General features: G+C 36.4%; 1 protein-coding gene across 5 annotated transcripts in view; it reads right to left on the reverse strand.

The window, feature by feature from the left end:
• Positions 1–18,626, reverse strand: part of LOC126202964 (transcription initiation factor TFIID subunit 1-like) — a 184,793-nt gene that overhangs the window by 60,867 nt on the left and 105,300 nt on the right. The gene's annotated exons all lie outside the window — the stretch shown is intronic.

The following is an 18,626-nucleotide window of genomic DNA, read 5'->3' on the forward strand; positions in this document are numbered from 1 at the left end:
TAAACTGAAGAAACTGCAAAAAGGTGGCAATTTAAGGAGATGGGACCTGGATAAACTGAAAGAACCAGAGGTTGTACAGAGTTTCAGGGAGAGCATAAGGGAACGATCGACAGGAATAGGGGAAAGAAATACAGTAGAAGAAGAATGGGTAGTTTTGAGGAATGAAATAGTGAAGGCAGCAAAGGATCAAGTAGGTAAAAAGACGAGGGCTAGTAGAAATCCTTGGGTAACAGAAGAGATACTGAATTTAATTGATGAAAGGAGAAAATACAAAAATGCAGCAAGTGAAGCAGGCAAAAAGGGATACAAACGTCTCAAAAATGAGATCGACAGGAAGTGCAAAATGGCTAAGCAGGGATGGCTAGAGGACAAATTTAAGGATGTAGAGGCTTATCTCATGAGGGGTAAGATAGATACTGCCTACAGGAAAATTAAAGAGACCTTTGGAGAAAAGAGATCCACTTGTATGAATATCAAGAGCTCAGGTGGAAACCCAGTTCTAAGCAAAAAAGGGAAAGCAGAAAGGTGGAAGGAGTATATAGAGGGTCTGTACAGGGGCGATGTTCTTGAGGACAATATTATGGAAATAGAAGAGGAGATAGATGAAGATGAAATGGGAGATATGATACAGACAGGCGAAATTCCCTCAGACTTCTAGAAGAATATAATAATTCCAATCCCAAAGAAAGCAGGTGTTGACAGATGTGAAAATTACCGAACTATCAGTATAAGTCACAACTGCAAAACACTAACGTGAATTCTTTACAGACAAATGGAAAAACTGGTAGAAGCCGACCTTGGGGAATATCAGTTTGGATTCCGTAGAAATATGGGGACACGTGAGGCAATACTGACCCTACGACTTTTCTTAGAAGAAAGATTAAGGAAAGGCAAACCTACGTTTCTAGCATTTGTAGACTTAGAGAAAGCTTTAGACAATGTTGACTGGAATACTCTCTTTCAAATTATGAAGGTGGCAGGGGTAAAATACAGGGAGCGAAAGACTATTTACAATTTGTACAGAAAGCAGATGGCAGTTATAAGAGTCGAGGGACATGAAAGGGAAGCAGTGGTTGGGAAGGGAGTGAGACAGGGTTGTAGCCTCTCCCCGATGTTATTCAATCTGTATATTGAGCAAGCAGTAAAGGGAACAAAAGAAAAGTTCAGAGTAGGTATTAAAATCCATGAAGAAGAAATAAAAGCTTTGAGGTTCGCCAATGACATTGTAATTCTGTCAGAGACAGTAAAGGACTTGGAAGAGCAGTTGAACGGAATGGACAGTGTCTTGAAAGGAGGGTATAAGATGAACATCAACAAAAGCAAAACGAGGATAATGGAATGTAGTCGAATTAAGTCGGGTGATGCTGAGGGAATTAGATTAGGAAATAAGACACTTAAAGTAGTAAAGGAGTTTTGCTATTTGGGGAGTAAAATAACTGATGATGGTCGAAGAAGAGAGGATATAAAATGTAGACTGGCAATGGCAAGAAAAGCGTTTCTGACGAAGAGAAATTTGTTAACATCGGGTATTGATTTAAGTGTCAGGAAGTCATTTCTGAAAGTATTTGTATGGAGTGTAGCCATGTATGGAAGTGAAACATGGACGATAAATAGTTTAGACAAGAAGAGAATAGAAGCTTTTGAAATGTGGTGCTACAGAAGAATGCTGAAGATTAGATGGGTAGATCACATAACTAATGAGGAGGTATTGAATAGAATTGGAGAGAAGAGGAGTTTGTGGCACAACTTGACTAGAAGAAGGGATCAGTTGGTAGGACATGTTCTGAGGCATCAAGGGATCACCAATTTACTACTGGAGGGCAGCATGGAGGGTAAAAACAGTAGAGGGACACCAAGAGATGAATACACTAAGCAGATTCAGAAGGATGTAGGCTGCAGTAGGTACTGGGAGATGAAGAAGCTGGCACAGGATAGAGTAGCATGGAGAGCTGCATCAAACCAGTCTAAGGACTGAAGACCACAACAACAACAACAACAACAACATGGAGTATCATCTTAGTCGTGCGACTGGTTTCCTGTGAGAAAGATCACTGTTATGTAGTAGTTGACTGAGAATAATCGAGTCAAACAGAAGTGATAGAAGTCACATCTGGCATTTGCAAGGTAGTGTTATAGGTGCTCCTCTGTTCCTGATCTAATAAATGATTTAGGAGACTGAACAGCCCTCTCAGACTGTTTCAGATGATGCTGTGATTTACTGTCTTATAAAGTCATCAGAGATTAAAACAAATTAAAAATGATGTAGATATATCTACAGTGAGAAAAGTGGCAATTGACTCTAAATAATGAAAAGTCTTATGTCATCCACATCAGCACTAAAAGGCATCCACTAAATTCAGTTTACAGGATAAAACACACGATTCTAAAGGCTGTAAATTCAACTAAATACTTAGAGATTAAAATTACGAATAACTTAAAATGCAACTATCACATGGATAACGTTGTGGTGGAAATCAAGCCAAAGACTGTGATTTACTGGCAGAACACTCGAAAAAGTGTACTAAAGAGACTATTTACACTACGCTTTTCCACCGTCTTCTGAAGTATTGCTGTCTGGTGTGGGATCCACAGCAGACATAATTGATCAAAGAAGGGCAGCTCGATTTGTATTTTTGCAAAATAGGGAAGAGACTGCCATGGATATGATACACGTTTTTCGTTGTGACAGGAGTTTATCATGAAATTTCAGTCACCAACATTCTCTTCAGAGTGTGAAAATACTTTGTTGGCACCCACCTACATAGGAAGGAATGTTCTTCATTATAAAATAAGAGAAATTAGAGCTCGCAAGGAAAGGAAAAAGCATTCATGTTTCCTGCACGCTGTTTGAGAAAAAACAGTGGAGAAATAGCTTCTATGAATGCTCTGCCAGGCACTAATTGTGGATTGCAGAGAAATCATGTTGATGTTTCAATAGCAGTCGAGGAGGTTTATGTCCCTCATTTGTAACTTCTTCAAAAGTGAGTCTGAAAGTGATACTTCTATTTTTGACATTTTGAACACTCAAGAATGAACTGCAGAAGCACGCATCGACAACAGAACTGTACAGAGAATAGTAAAGAAAAGTGTCGAAGTCGTAGAAACCTCAGGCAAATTTTTCTTTTCATGTCACCTGAAAATCTCTGAAATCGTAAGAAACGTGTAACACAAATAGATGGTTGTGATTACAATGTTTTAAATTGCTCCGTTTTTGAAATGTATATAAAAAAGGAATACCTAACATCACAAAAACTTGTTGCAATTATGCCTGAACAAATTGGCTTCAATGTAAATAATATCAAAATACATTGGTTTTAAACATGTTAGGAAGAGAGTTTTTAGTTGAAAGAAGTGATATAGAAGCAGTACAAAGCACATCTGTTATAAAGATGCATGATACAACAGGAGGAGGTAGTTTTAGTGTATTACTCTGATGAAACAATGATGAATCAGAAGCATTCCATGAATACCTGCTGGAAAATGGGTGATGGTACTGGCAGTTTTTAAGTTCCCTTAGGAAAAGGTTCTTGGATACTTATTATGCATGCTCGCTCCACTTCTGATGTGGTTTCTGAGAGTAAACTTGTATTTAGGTGTAAGAAAAACAGTAGTGACTACCATTCTGAAATGAACACTGTCACTTTCAAGAAGTGGTTCACTGAATAAGTTTTGCCATGCCTAGCTTCGAAGTTGGTCATTGTAATCACTGTGCCAGTTATCATTTAATTGCTACAGAGAAATAACGAAGTACCAGGAAAGGGGATACTGTGCCCTGGCTGAAAAACAAAATTATTCCGGACAATAAGCCAGACTCATGCTGAACTCCTGCAGCTCATTAATTTACAAAAGTCACACGACAGAATGTACAAATCTGACATTCTTAAATGTGAATGTGGTCACACAGTTTTGTGTTTATCCACATATTATTGTCAGTATAATCCAATAGAATTAATTTGTGCACAGGTTACAAGCTATGTGGGGGAGAAAAACAGAAAATTCACGATAAAAAACACTGAAAGTATTATGCATGAAGCAATAGACAGCATCCCTTTTCAGTGTGGGCACCCTGTGTGTATCATGCTGAAAAGTTTCAAAAATAAGACTTTCACAGGAAGGTGCATATGGATAAAAGCGTTGACTTATCATCCTAAATTTACAATCAGATGTTTCGGACATGGACTCAGATAGCAGATGGTACTGCGCTGTAGACTTTTAACAAAGTAATGTAATGATCTTTCTTGGTTTTAAAGACTCATGGTTTAAAAACATTTTTGTCAACATATCCTTTGCATACACTGTACATGAGAACTTCCTAGCTTTTACTGATTAACAATATGTAGCCTGTGAAGTATTCAGACTATAAGGTTCATCACTGTGCCCAAGGAGAAGTCAAGCTTTTCCCAATCTATTGCATTACTTACGAGAATGTGGCTGGATAAATTCGCCAAAAACTCCAGTATTTCGACAATAAACCCTTTTCATTTTCATGGCACGAACTGGAAAACACCTTAAAATGAAAGGGAGGGTTACCTGTCAAGATATCAGTGGTTTTCGACATTATAGGTCAGCATTCCATCGAGTTATTCACAGAAGATGTTGAACGAGTTAGTTTAAACTCATAATGCTTATTGACACCAAAAAATATAATAACATACTGACAATTTTTAAGATAGTCTTTTGCACTACTGTTTGCTACCAGTACTTCGTTTTTACACTCAGGGATTTACATTGAACAGCGGCGAAACACACCCACATATGCGCAATATACACATTTAAAAAATTACATGGAGTAGAAGCAGCTGTCAAACAAAAATATAATGGTTTCAGTACTAGTTTCATGTTTATTTTGTTATGCATTACATTCTTACTTATAACACAGTCCAAACTGCAATAAATGACAATTATTGCAACTGTTTTTGATGATCTTGTCATTAGACAATCATCATTTTGAGAAAAATTGTTCTTGATGTCTTCACAAAGTTGTATCAGCTGTTCTCACCTTCCGACGTCTCTAATTGCTGTGGAGCAGCAGACACAACCACAAGACCCACAAGTAAGATATCTCTAATGTATTATTTCCTCATAGATTTGAACTCAATTACGATGTATCGAAGGCAAATGAACATGACTGTTGTCCGCAGCAACACAAACTTCCTTTGCCTGCTCTCTACCGCCACACATGCGCAAACCTCATCCTCTCCACCCCTCCCTATCACTCTGGCTCCATGCACAGAAACACCGTCCTATGTGAAGCAGGCTATAACATACACCTGTCAGTCAAGTAAGAAAAACTTTATGAAATTTATCTTCTTCAACACAGACCTTTTCAAAACATTACAACTCCAAACAAGAACAATCATAGAAATGATTCCATGTCTAATTGAATAGTACATTTCATGTTGTGTATAATAAGCTATAATCAGATTGGCTGGTATCCAAAATAAGGTTAAAAATTCATTAATTATGTCAAAGTGGCCATAAGTGGTGTAGCGGCCAAAACTGGTGACTTCATCCTACTTAAACCTTAAAATCCTTTATGACTTGCATATATCCACCACACTGCTAACAGGCTCATGTTGTGACAGTAACTGGTAGAGGCCAGCAAAACCACTGGAATGCGGGAGCCCATGTTTCTGATGAGAGAAACAAAGTGAACACATGAACAGTTGCAAGGAGGAAATCGTAACGACAAAAAGGAAATGCTTAGGAGGAAATATACATCAAAAGGCATTAAAGTGAATCCCAGGACCAACTCTGAATAATCAGATTGAATGGAGATATTAGAATATCCTATGGAATTTTTATTATCTGAACATGGTAATCTAGCAAGTGTATAATACTAAAATACTGCACCTTTGGTAGTTTTATAAAATTGAAGTACCGATGTAAAGCAGATTATGTTTCGTCTTTTACTTTACATCTATAATAAAATATGGATTTTTTAAAGTTATGTAATGTGGTTCCCAACTTTTGCTTGTTTTCGTAGTTATGATTTCCTCTTTGCAGCTGTTCCGTGTGTACAGTTCGCCTTCCACCTTCCACTGTATTGCTAGCCTCCACAGGCTGCTTTCACCACATTGACCTGTTACCAATAAGGCACATGTATACATGTCATACAGGATTTTGTTTTATTTATGTTGATTCTATACAGCTGGTGTCTATTGAATACTGCAACACAGCCTGAAGGGGTGTTATCTGGTAAGCTACTTTTCGTATTTCTTTCATTCTCGATGTATCAGTTCCACACACTAGTATTAATTTTTGGATGATACCTTCCTGTGTACATGTACCACATTCCCTAGAAGTTAGTTAATTTTTAGGCATTTTATCCCCATTCACATTATAGGCATTTTATCCCCATTCACATTACCGTCACATTTCTTATTCCCCCCCTGCACATTTTTGTAGGCGTGGCTCATTCAGCAGTCTTCGTTGTGCATTTCTGCCAAACATCTTTTCGGTGTACTCAGTTTTATTCTGACAACCCACCCATGTGGTTTGGCTCGTAACGTGGAATGTTGGGGCTTCATAATAGTCTGTATACATCCTTAAAATAAAACCACTGAGAGTACTTGTGATGTTTTTATTGTTGAATGCCAAAACAATCTATCGTTCTGTATTTCTATCATTTCATAAATTTCACGCAGTGATTTATTTTCTTGGCAGATAAATCTGAAGATGCATCTATAATGAAGTGAAACTGATAGATATGAATAAAGAATCTTCATACAGTGAATACCTCATCATTCTTGCCTTTCTAGATGTTACAATTTTTATGATAATTTGTTATTCACACTGTCTCTAGGCTGTGGTTGCCCTCCCTACAAAGCTATCGCCAATGCAGCTTCTGCTACAGCAGCTTTGAACAAGGTTGCTTTCTTTTCATCACTCCACTGGGTAGTGTGCCTCCAAGCTTAGGTGAACCTTTTACGATTTCACTGAGAGTTGCTGCCAACAATGGTCTGATAGTCTCTCAAGCCCAAGAAACAACATAATTTTCATATTGTAGTGGGCTACGGAAACTGAGAAATAGGTTCCAATACGTCTTGAGTTGACTGAATTCCTTGTGTACTGTAAAGCCTGGGCTGCACTGTTCAGCCCAAATGGCATTTGCACAAATTTGTACAGCCCGAATGGAATGCAAGAAGTGGTTTTGAGTATAGCTTTTGCTGTAACTGGTATATGAAAAAAGGATGGATGAGGTAAACGGTAGAAAAAAAATTTCTTAGTATGAATGTGCACAGCAGATTCTTCGATGAGTGGCACAGGATAACAATCAGGTACCATTCAAGCATTAAGCTGATGGTCGTCTTCACCCATTATTCTTCTAAGGAACTATATGGAGTGGAGAGTGCCAGCCTACTATCTGGAGGGGAACAGATCCCTTGTTCTAGCACAAAAGAGAAAGCTTGCTTTGCAGTCTTCAGTTTTTTCAGGGGCAGTTGATGAGGCCATGCATGAACTGGTGATCTTGGCCTAATGACAATGTGATGTACCACTGAGTGTCTTACTTGTGCTGGAGTGGGCAAAGCACAGGTGATTTCAAGGAATTGATGAAGTTGATCATTGTGCACAGCCGTCTTTGATGTGTGGCGCACAGGATAACGATCAGGTATCATTCTACAATAACTTTGATGCCAGCAGGGTTGAGATTGTGTAACTTCATAGGCCTAGAGAACTGTGTTGTAGAATCATTGAGGCAATGATTGCTATGATCTTGGATGAAACTGTAAAAAGATAAGTAGCCCACTCCAACAGTCAGGGATACCACATGCCACACAATTATTCTCTGTATGAACTTACGCCAAAGATTTAAGTTTAGATGGAAGTTGCTGTAGTCTTGGTGGAAGAGCCATTCACAATGTATAAGGGGCAGTCACACAGAAACGAGCCGGAGGCATAATTACAGAAACCAGTACCTATATGTAAGAAGTATTGATGCTGGCTATTGAGGCACTTGTCCCACTGTGACACAAGGCGGTGAATGGCAGTCTCATAAAATTCCCAGGGCTGCGGTGTTAACCAGTTCTGCACGTACAGCTGGAGGTTGTTGTCCAAGGTGAATCGTTTTCCCCTCAGAGCCTTTTTAAGGGGACCAAAAATGGCGTAATCACAGGGGGAGAAGTCTGGACTGTATGGAGGGTGGTCGAGAACCTCCCATTTAAATTTCTGCATGAGTGTCACAACTGTGTTGGCCACATGAGGCTTTGCATTGTTGTGGAACAAAATGACCCCAAGGGTGAGATTGCCTGGTCGTTTTGATTTGATCGCTTGGCGAAGGGTGCTCAAGGTTTGTGAGTAACGCTGGGAATTCACTGTTGTCCCATGCTGCAGGAAGTGAATCAGAAGGGAGCCATCTTGGTCAAAGAAGAACGTCAGTGTAGGAGCAGCATAGGAGCAGACGATTCACCTCGGATGATGATGTCCAGCTGTATGTGCAGAGCTGGTTAACATTGCAGCCCCGGGAAGTTTAAGAGACAGCCACTTACTGTCTTGTGTCACAGTGGGACAAGTGTCTCAACAGCCAGGGCCAATACTTCTAACATATAGGAACTGGCTTCTGTAATTATGCCTCCGGCTCATTTCTTTTTGAACGACCCTTATACATATGATTACATTATTTTCATCATGGCAGGGACAACAGAAACCATTACGAAATTGTCTTGAATGAAAAACAGCCCACAGTTGCAGTAAATTATGTTTATTTTAAACCTTGACCATGTTTTCTGCTATAATAATGCAGCCTTCTTCATAAGTCCTATAAGTGATCAAAATAACATCTAGACCAGTGATACAAACTACACATAAACTTCAAAATTAGGTAAGTGATTACATATTACTTACATACATACTAATAAATTAAAAGTCTCTTAGCCCAGCGGCTGCATCAGGACCAATAAAATAACTTCAACAGACATAAGCCTGTTTCGAACGTAAGTAAAGTTTCATATGGCACCGTATGTGCTCCACCACTACCTCTGTTATCCTGGGCACACGGTTGTCAAATGTGCTGCACCCTGCGCACCATATGTGGCGCCCACCACAGTGAGCTATGTCACACCACTTATCAGGCAACTAGTCAATATGTACGACAATAAATTAATAACAAGCCTACATGTGCAAATGATGGACCACATACTATTAACACGAACATCCAACAGATGAAATACTGTTGCATACGATCAATAGAGTGGCAGAACATTAACAATTTCATACAACAAAGTTTGTCATATCACTATTTGATGCATGATTCAGAAACGAGGCTATCATATGCAAATATAACTTCAGCTTACATTATATGCTTTATTAGCTTTTAGGGCTAATTCTACCAGCCAATCGTAGCCATTGTACATAGCCACACTACCAATACCAATGACTGACATTATTGATATGACTAGCACCCTAGTGCATGAGTGTGGTAACATGGTATGAGATGACAAAGGGTACATTAACATATCTGTCTCAACATAAACCGCTGTTAACAAAAAAGCAGCTCATGACTCTTATGACAAATTCCTACTAGAGCATTGTCCTAAAACATTAGTTTATCTCAAAAGATAATCATCCAACCATGTGGCACAATCAAGTAACTACTAGTGCCTATCTGCTATGCCCAATACGGGCTGAAAGCCTTCAAGGAAGCTGGAACTTTTCAACTAACACTGATCATTCAGTAAATTCCTACTATCAAACTTTTTCTGCTTGTATATCTGCACCTCCTCCAATAAATCTAATTTCATACCCTTTGCTTCTTTACACAATAGTCGTTAACATGTTGATTTATAGTTATTCTGCTTCTAGCAAACATATCTTATAAAATGCAACGCATGCTCCATAAACACAGCTGTAATGTAGCAATTTCCACCAATAATAGCTTAAAATGGAATTTTGTTTGTTTCACCAATAAAAATTATAGTAAGCTATTGCAATCAGGAGGTTATAAATTAAAATGTAATGATTGCATGGCATATTACATAGGGCAAACATTGAAGAAGGACATACGCCACAACCTGTTTAACGGCACCGAACTATTTTGTAAAGAAGCTAAGGGTGTGAAATTAGATTTATTGGGGGAGGTGCAGATATACAAGCACAAAAATTTGATAGTAGGAATTTACTGAATGATCAGTGTTATTTGAAAAGTTCCAGCTTCCTTGAAGGCTTTCAGCCCATATTGGGCGACACACATAGGCACTAGTAGTTACTTGATTTTGCCATATGATGGTATGATTATCTATTTAGATAAACTAATGTTTTAGGACAATGCTCCGGTAGGAATTTGTCATAGAGTCGTGAACTGCTTTTTCGTTAACAATGGTTTATATTGAGACAGACATGTTAATCAGCCTTTTGTCATCTCGTACCATGTTACCACATTCATGCACTAGGGTGCTAGTCATATCAATAATGTCAGTCATTGGTATTGGTAGTGTGGCTATGTACAATGGCTACGATTGGCTGGTAGAATTAGCCCTAAAAGCTAATAGAGCATATAATGTAAGCTGAAGTTATATTTGCATATGATAGCCTTGTTTCTGAATCATGCATCAAATAGTGATATGACAAACTTTGTTGTATGAAATTGTTAATGTTCTGCCACTCTATTGATCGTATGCAACAGTATTTCATCTGTTGGATGTTCGTGTTAATAGTATGTGGTCCATCATTTGCACATGTAGGCTTGTTATTAATTTATTGTCGTACATATTGACTAGTAATATTGACTAGTAATAACAAAACCATTGTCCAGTGATATACTTAATAGAAATCTTGCTAACAATGTTGGTACTGTATTTTGCAACATTCCAGTGAAAAACTTTTCAGATGAAGGTGGTTTACATCCTGCAGCATTGCAGAGATAATTTTGTGTCTAATATGACTGACATTATGAAAATTAAGTTTGTTAAAAAAATTTCTAGGAGCTGAAGCATTAAGTTGAGCTAATCAGTACACTAATGATGACAAAATATATGCAAATTCTGAGAAAGGATTTTCAGATAGGTTTTGGTTAGAGACTGGACCAGCTAGAATAAAAAGCGAAATCCTCAATGGACCAAATTACAGGAAAGGGCATATTAACATGAAACAGTTTTGCAAAAATCAGCTTACAAAATTAGCTTATTTGAGAAAATTTGATGAAGTCACCCAAATAGATGCCTTAAGAAGGAGGTTACTAGCTGACGTAGAGTGGGACTGGATCTATAGCCCAGATGACACAAGACCAGTTTTTTAAATATGTAGATAAATTAGATAGAGTATTGAAAAGAAACAGGGAAATATAACCATAGTAGGCACACAAAGTTTGAAGGAGTTAGTAATGAAAACTGGCACATTAGTACTCACAACAGGAGTGAACACAGTAACACCAATGGCTACAATTATCGCAACTTGGGCCCCATTGTTGGTCCGCAAGTTAGGGGCTTTTGAAACAAATAACAAATGGACGAGAAATTACACTAATACTGACACACACGAAAAACAGTCTAGTGAAGTGATCAGTAGCTATCTTAAAGATTTGTATTCTTCAGTTAAAATTAAATCTGTTGAGAAATAAATATGTTCACCAGGTAAGGCAAAACATGCAAATAAGGTATGTGAGCACACAGAAATTGGGAAAAGAAGATACAGAATGAAGAGAGTCTTTTACTTTAGCAAATGCTTAAGTAAATGATTTTAGTGACAATTTTGGTATTCAGAAACTAATGAACGAACCAGGTAAGAAAATTGAATACCGTATTAGTTGACAGCACCTTCAGTGAAACTGCATATTTAAACGGTAATGAAGTAGGACATGATGTTGTTGGTAATATATGTGGTGATATAGATGTTGTTTGTGGTAACATGGATGACAATGAATATAATGAATTGAAGGTAAGTGATGATAAGTATAGTAATGAAGAAGGAAAGTATTTAATTCGTTTTAAAAGAAGAACTGGAGGCATCAGATGTTAGTGAGGAAATGTATATTAGTGGCAACGATGCTGCAGAGGTAATCAAGAACACTGTTAAATGATTAAGGGATGTTAATGACTGCATCACAGCAAATAGAACTCTTGATTTAATTACTAGTAATGAAGCATGTATAGATGATCATACTAATTTAGTACCCTTATGACAGTGGTAGTGTCTGCTTAATAATATGAATGAAAGTGAATCTTTTTTTTATATAATGCATGGTTAAATAGTGATGCTATTTAGAAAGCTGATTAAAAATCTGTGTTCAACTTTATGTCCAGAATGGTCACATAAAATTAAATATGTTATCTGAAACAAGAAGCATACATAGACTGATGAAATCCTCAGTGAAAGTGATAATGACATCTGTAATAATTTAATGAAAGTGTGCCCAGGTGATGAAAATAGTAAGAACAATAGTAATTTAGGAGGCTTTAGTTTTTAAGAGATAGAAGATGACCTGTTATATGAGGATGATAAGACTGACAAATGTATCGATGTATGTTATCCATTCAGCAGAGTCAGAATAGGATCATGGAAAGGCAGATGTCCTGATGATACAGGTGGCCAAATTTCAGGAGAATCTGAATCCTTAAGTAAAAAATTAAAACATAATAAGAACTATGTGGAATTACTTGTAATTGGAGTTTGGATTAAAGGTGCAACTGGGAAATATAGCAAATTGGTTAAAAGTCAGGCTTTAATAAGTTTCACAATTGACAGAGTAACTTTTACATGTGGATGCTCAGTAATTCAAGATCTCAGTGAAGATGTTACACTCAGGATGTCATGGATAGCTAGTGCGAATGCAGGTTTTGCTTGGGGAGGGCAGAAGTTGGTTATTAATGCACCTGTTGGGATTGTATTTGTACTAATTTTATAAAGTCAGTTTTATCTTATAACGAGGATCAAATAAACAGTATACTGTTTTTAAAATACAGTGGATTTGTAGTTAAGGATATGCACAAATTAGACACAGGTGAAGTGTTATTTAAAGAACTTGTACTACAATTTCAGAAATTTCAGAAGCAAAGATAATCAGAGACATGAATCAGAATCTTTGTTGTGGGAGTATAGTGATATGTTTAGATGGAAGCATGTGACATAACTGAGAGAAGTGTAAGTCCATATAACAACCCATTAGGTATCTTGAGCTCCTGAATCTCATAAATAACTGCTTTTCTTTACAGTCACATATGTTCATCTGTAGCTGAATTTATGAGAGCATTTGATTACATACTTGGACAAGATTCTTTATGAAAACTTACTGTTCATGTAGATGACATTTTGGTAACTCATGACATTTTGGTAACTGGATGAAGTTGGAAAGAGCATTTTGAATAATTGAAGCAGATGTGTGAAAAGCTTAGGCAAGTAGGAACAACTCCGAAATTTGAAAATTGTAAATTTGTTGTACCTGAAGTAAAATTCGTAGGTTATGTAATTACTAGGTAAGAAATCTTGACATATCCAGATAAAATTAAAGCAATTTCAGATTCTGCAGCACCACATAGTAGGAAACAGCTGAAGTCATTTTATGGTTTATGTGGATTTTATAAGAAATTGATGAGTGGACAAAGTTGGAACGCACCCTGTTTAAGTAGTTTACTTAAAAAGAACACTGGATTTGAACACAAGATAAGCAACAAACATTTGAAAACATTAAGAAACAACTGAATAATCAGAATTTGTTACATAGGCCAGATATCAGACTACCATTTTGTTTTCACACAGATAGTAGTGATAACAGTTTGGGAGCAGAACTGTTTTAGGAAAGAGGAGTTAATGTGGACGTCATACATTACACAATTGCTTCTGCAAGTAGAATGCTGTTAAAACATGACAAATCTCACACTGTTACAGAAAAAGAGTTATTACCTGTTTACTGGGCATTTACTAAATTCAGAATCTATTTGTTGGAACTTAAAGCAATTGTATATTCAGACCACAAAGGGAACATAAAGTCATCATATATTCAGACCACAAAGTATTAAGCGACCTATAGCAATGTAGACAATATCACAACAGACTTAACAGTTGGGGAATGTACTTGCAACAATTTGATTGCGAAATTAAATATATGAAACGTTCAGACAATGTTGCAGATGTTTCATGTCATGGATGCCATTGGGTGGGTGCAATGAAAATTTTGATCAAAATGAGGGAACAAACTTTAAAATCAGATAAAAGAATGGTATATATGATGAAAAAATTGGTGGGGCAATGTATAACAAAATTAGAAGGAACCAAAACCACAATTCAAACTGGAAGCCAGTGAAGAGTTGTTTGGGCAAAAGACGTTATGAAAAATTGGACAGGTATTACAAAGATATGGATTCTGATCATTGGAAGTTATGTTGGCTAGAGGAGGAAGCTGGAAAGTTGACTAAGTATATACTCCTGAGTATGGACACAGTGATAGTCACAAATGTATAAAAAGCTATAAGAAAATGTTTATTCCTAAAAAATGACTAAGAAGGTCGGGAGAGAACTGCCTACTTGTGGCAAGTGTCAGAGAGTGAAGGTAAGTAATGGAACTTGTCAAGGTGAGATGCAAAACATAATGCCCCAGAAACTTACTTGCTGTGGATTTTTATGGAAGTTTACCAAAAAGAAAAAATCGTTGTTGCTATGGTTAATCTTTTCTCCAAATACATAAAATTATATCCTATAAGAAAAGCTACAAGTAATAAGATAACTGCTAAAATTGAAAAAGATTTCTTCAAAAATTTAGGAAAACCCAAAGTCATTCTGTCGGATAAAAAATGGTTGAAATGGCTCTGAGCACTATGGAACTTAACATCTGAGGTCATCAGTCCCCTAGATCTTAGAACTACTTAAACCTAACTAACCTAAGGACATCACACACATCCATGCCCAAGGCAGGATTCGAACCTGCGACCGTAGCGGTCACGCGGTTCCAGACTAAAGCACCTAGAACCACTCGGTCACACCGGCTGGCTTCTGTCAGACAATGGATCACAGTTTGTATCAAAGTACTGGGAACCATTCAACAGAAAAAAACTGGTATAAACACATTGTAATTTCAGTTTATAATCCTTCATCCAATGCAGCAAAGAGATATTTGCATGAAATTAATTGTCTATGCTCATGAAGCATTATAATAAGACAGAAAGTGTATTCTTTATTATAGGTGACTCACTGTTGAAAAATATTGCCTTCCAAATTCCGAAATCAACATTCGACCTAGAATCAGGATGCATCAATTGCATACACACCTAAAAAACATTTTAAACTCAAGAGAGAATGCAGCAGATAAGCATAGCAGAAATTCAAAAGGTGTTTTTATCCACACGGGAACAAATTTACTTTGAAACAACAGCAAAATCATACAAGGAACCTCATCTAAACAGCCAGAAGACTCTACTCGAATTCCAGAATAATAATAAATGGTATTGTGTACAGGAGATTGGTGAGTGACAGCTATGTCCAGAGAATAAATGGCAATATTAAAGAATAGTGCAATAAACTAGGAGTTGTTTTCATTGATCCCAACAAATTTCTAAGTGTAGCAATATTAAAGAATAGTGCAATAAACTAGGAGTCGTTTTCACTGAGCCCAATAAATTTCTAAGTGCAAAGTGTCTTGCCAAAGATGGTCTACATCTGAATAGGTTGGGCTCAAAAATATTCAGTAACATGTTCATAGATATTTGCCAGGTCATAAAAAATAAGGAAAACTGATAAGTAGTGATACGGGTGAAAAAACTTGCGTAGCATTAAGAAAGACAAAATCAAACCATTATCTTGCAAGAAATATGCTAAAGTCCATAACTAATAGTCAAAGTAGGTATGTTATCCACTGGAATATAAATGGTTTAAACACTGATGCTTCAAAAAATGAAAGCTCCAAAACAGATGAATTGGATCTCATTCTGTCAGAATGTGCAATTATTAGAGTTGTTTGTTTAAATGAGCATTGGTTTACTGAGGACACAATTAAAATTCTAAACAAAATAATAGGGAACTTTAGATTAGCAAATAGCTTTTGCAGGAGAGGCAAGTCACGTAGAGGCTCATGTACACTTCTACATAGTGATATAAATTATGAGACCAGAAACTGTTTTAATTATTTAAATGAAGAATGTGTGTTTGAGAGCTGTTGCATGGAAATAGTGGAATCACTAACAAATGATAAAATAATCTCGATATACAGAATTATAGGGACATCAACAACAGAACAATTCTTATCTAAGCTTCAAATTATGCTAAAAGACTTTAGCAGAGAAAAAAAGAAAAACAATTGTAATAGCTGCTGATTTTAATATTGATATCAAATGTGAAGTAGTCACACTTCAAGATTCACTGACTTAGTAAAGAAATATGGTTTCAAATTGAATTTCTTTGAATCTATTAGAGACAATGTACAATCAGCAACATGTATTGACAATGTTCTAACTAAATACGAAGATGTGTATAAATTTTGTCTAGATCTAGGTATTTCAGATCATTGTGCATCGTTCATTGAGCTGCCACAGACAGACAGGAACATTTCACTTATGAGAACCTGTATGAGCAGGAACTTTAGCAAAGAAAACTTGCTGGAACTTTAGCAAAGAAAACTTGCTAACATTTAGTGAGAAGCTAAAAGAGAAAACATGCCCTTTTGATCAATGTAACTCAAGTGACAAAAACTTTGAGAAATTGCTAAACAGTTTTCTTGGTGTCTTTAATGAAACATTTCCACCTATGCTCTGCAGCAATCAAATAACAAATAAAGTGGATTACCCAGGGCATAAAAACTTCCATCGCAAGGAAAAAACAACTGCACAGAAAACTAAAATATAATAAAGATATTGATTTCATTAAATACATTACTCCCTATAAAACCATATTTAAAAGAGTTGTCAGGGAGGCAAAACAACTGGCAAATAACAGGCTAATTTTAAATCATACAGATAAGACAAAGGCTGTGTGGTCAGTTAAAGCCTGTAACCAAGATAATCAGAAACTGACACTGAAGGAAATACTACTGTAAATCCACCTCAAATACCAGAGTACTTTAATGAATTCTTTATAAATGTAGCAAAGTCTGATGTAGATATAACAGATTATCAAAACAAAGTAAATCCCTTTGACCTAGGTGAAAACCCTGAACACTTTACAAAAAACTTTACAAGTTTCTGTGGAGGATATAGAAAATGCTATCCTAACATTAAGAAACAAAAAATCTGCAGGTTAGGATGGAATACACACCAAAGTTATTAAAGTGCTTCACAACAGAACTGTAATCCCACTATCTCAAATAATAAATCAAGGTTTTGAAGAGGACTGTTTCCCAGAGGTACTGAAATATGCCGAAGTCAAACCACTCTTCAAGAAGGGATCAAGAGAGATCACGGGAAACTATCATCCTATCTCAATTCTCCCAGTCATATCTAAAATATCTGAAAAACTTGCTGTTGCACAAATACAAAACTTCACTGCAAAATATTCTGTTATTCTAAACAATCAATCTGGTTTTAAGCAGGCGAAAAATGCCATAGCTGCAGTAAACAGTTTCATTGAGAAAATAAGTACAGCATTAGACAAGAGAATTAAGGTGGCAGAAATTTTCTGCGACCTCACAAAGACATTTGATTCTGTAAACCACGCATTGCTTGATTACAAACTTGAAAAGTATGGCAGTGCCCTACAATGGTTTAATCCTAATTATCCAACAGAAAGTAAAGAGTTAGCATCTCTTCAAATGGCACATATTACTTTCCTGACTGGAAAAAAATATCTCAGGGTGTTCCACAAGGCTCCATATTAGGCCCAGTCCTATTTCTCTTCTTTCTTAATGACTTACCATTAAATATCGGCTCCTTATCATTACTGTTCACAGATGATACTTCTGTCTCATATAGAAGCTACTTTGAATCCATTATTAGATATGGTATTGTTTTTTTAGGTAACTCGACAAATAGTGTGGATACTAAAAATACAGAAAAAAATCATTCAAAAATGTGAACTGGAAATCACAAAGAACCCTGTCGACCATTATTCAGAAAACTTAAAATATTAACTCTGCCACCCTTAAACAGATATGAGCTTATTCAATTTTTGTACACCAGACATGAATTATTTGAGGGAAACCATTTAGTCAATTCACATGATAGTATAAACTAAGAAAATTTTATGTTCCCCACCCATCACCTCAGACTGTATGCCCAGGGACCTCAATACATGGGAATGAAAATTTGTAATAAATTAAAAGGGGAACAAGTTGATGCAGATGAATTTAGGTTCACTTAAAAGAAAGCGATATGAATTACAGATACTGAAGTGTTATTACTCAGTGGATGAATTCATGCAGGACAAACTGGAAATTTGAGCTGGATACAATGTGTTACACATTCAAATAAATATCCGTATAGTGTTATTATTTATTGTAGTGCTATTATTTATTAATGTAAATATCATTGTAACTGCATTATAAATTTTTGACATGTCTCCTGTATGCAAATCAAATGGATTGCAAATGTATGTCATGAGATGAATAAAACACAATTCACAATTCAACACATACCATAGCCCCAAGCATCCTACATGTTATGAACACATCAGTGATTTTGAAGATGTAATGGATAGCTTGCAACACCATAAAGGATTTTCACCTTTTAAAGTCAAGTTTCATAATAAACCAGCAAATCTTATCTCTGAATTAG

This window comes from Schistocerca nitens, chromosome 9 (genome assembly GCF_023898315.1).
Source record: "Schistocerca nitens isolate TAMUIC-IGC-003100 chromosome 9, iqSchNite1.1, whole genome shotgun sequence".
Classification (NCBI taxonomy): domain Eukaryota; kingdom Metazoa; phylum Arthropoda; class Insecta; order Orthoptera; family Acrididae; genus Schistocerca; species Schistocerca nitens.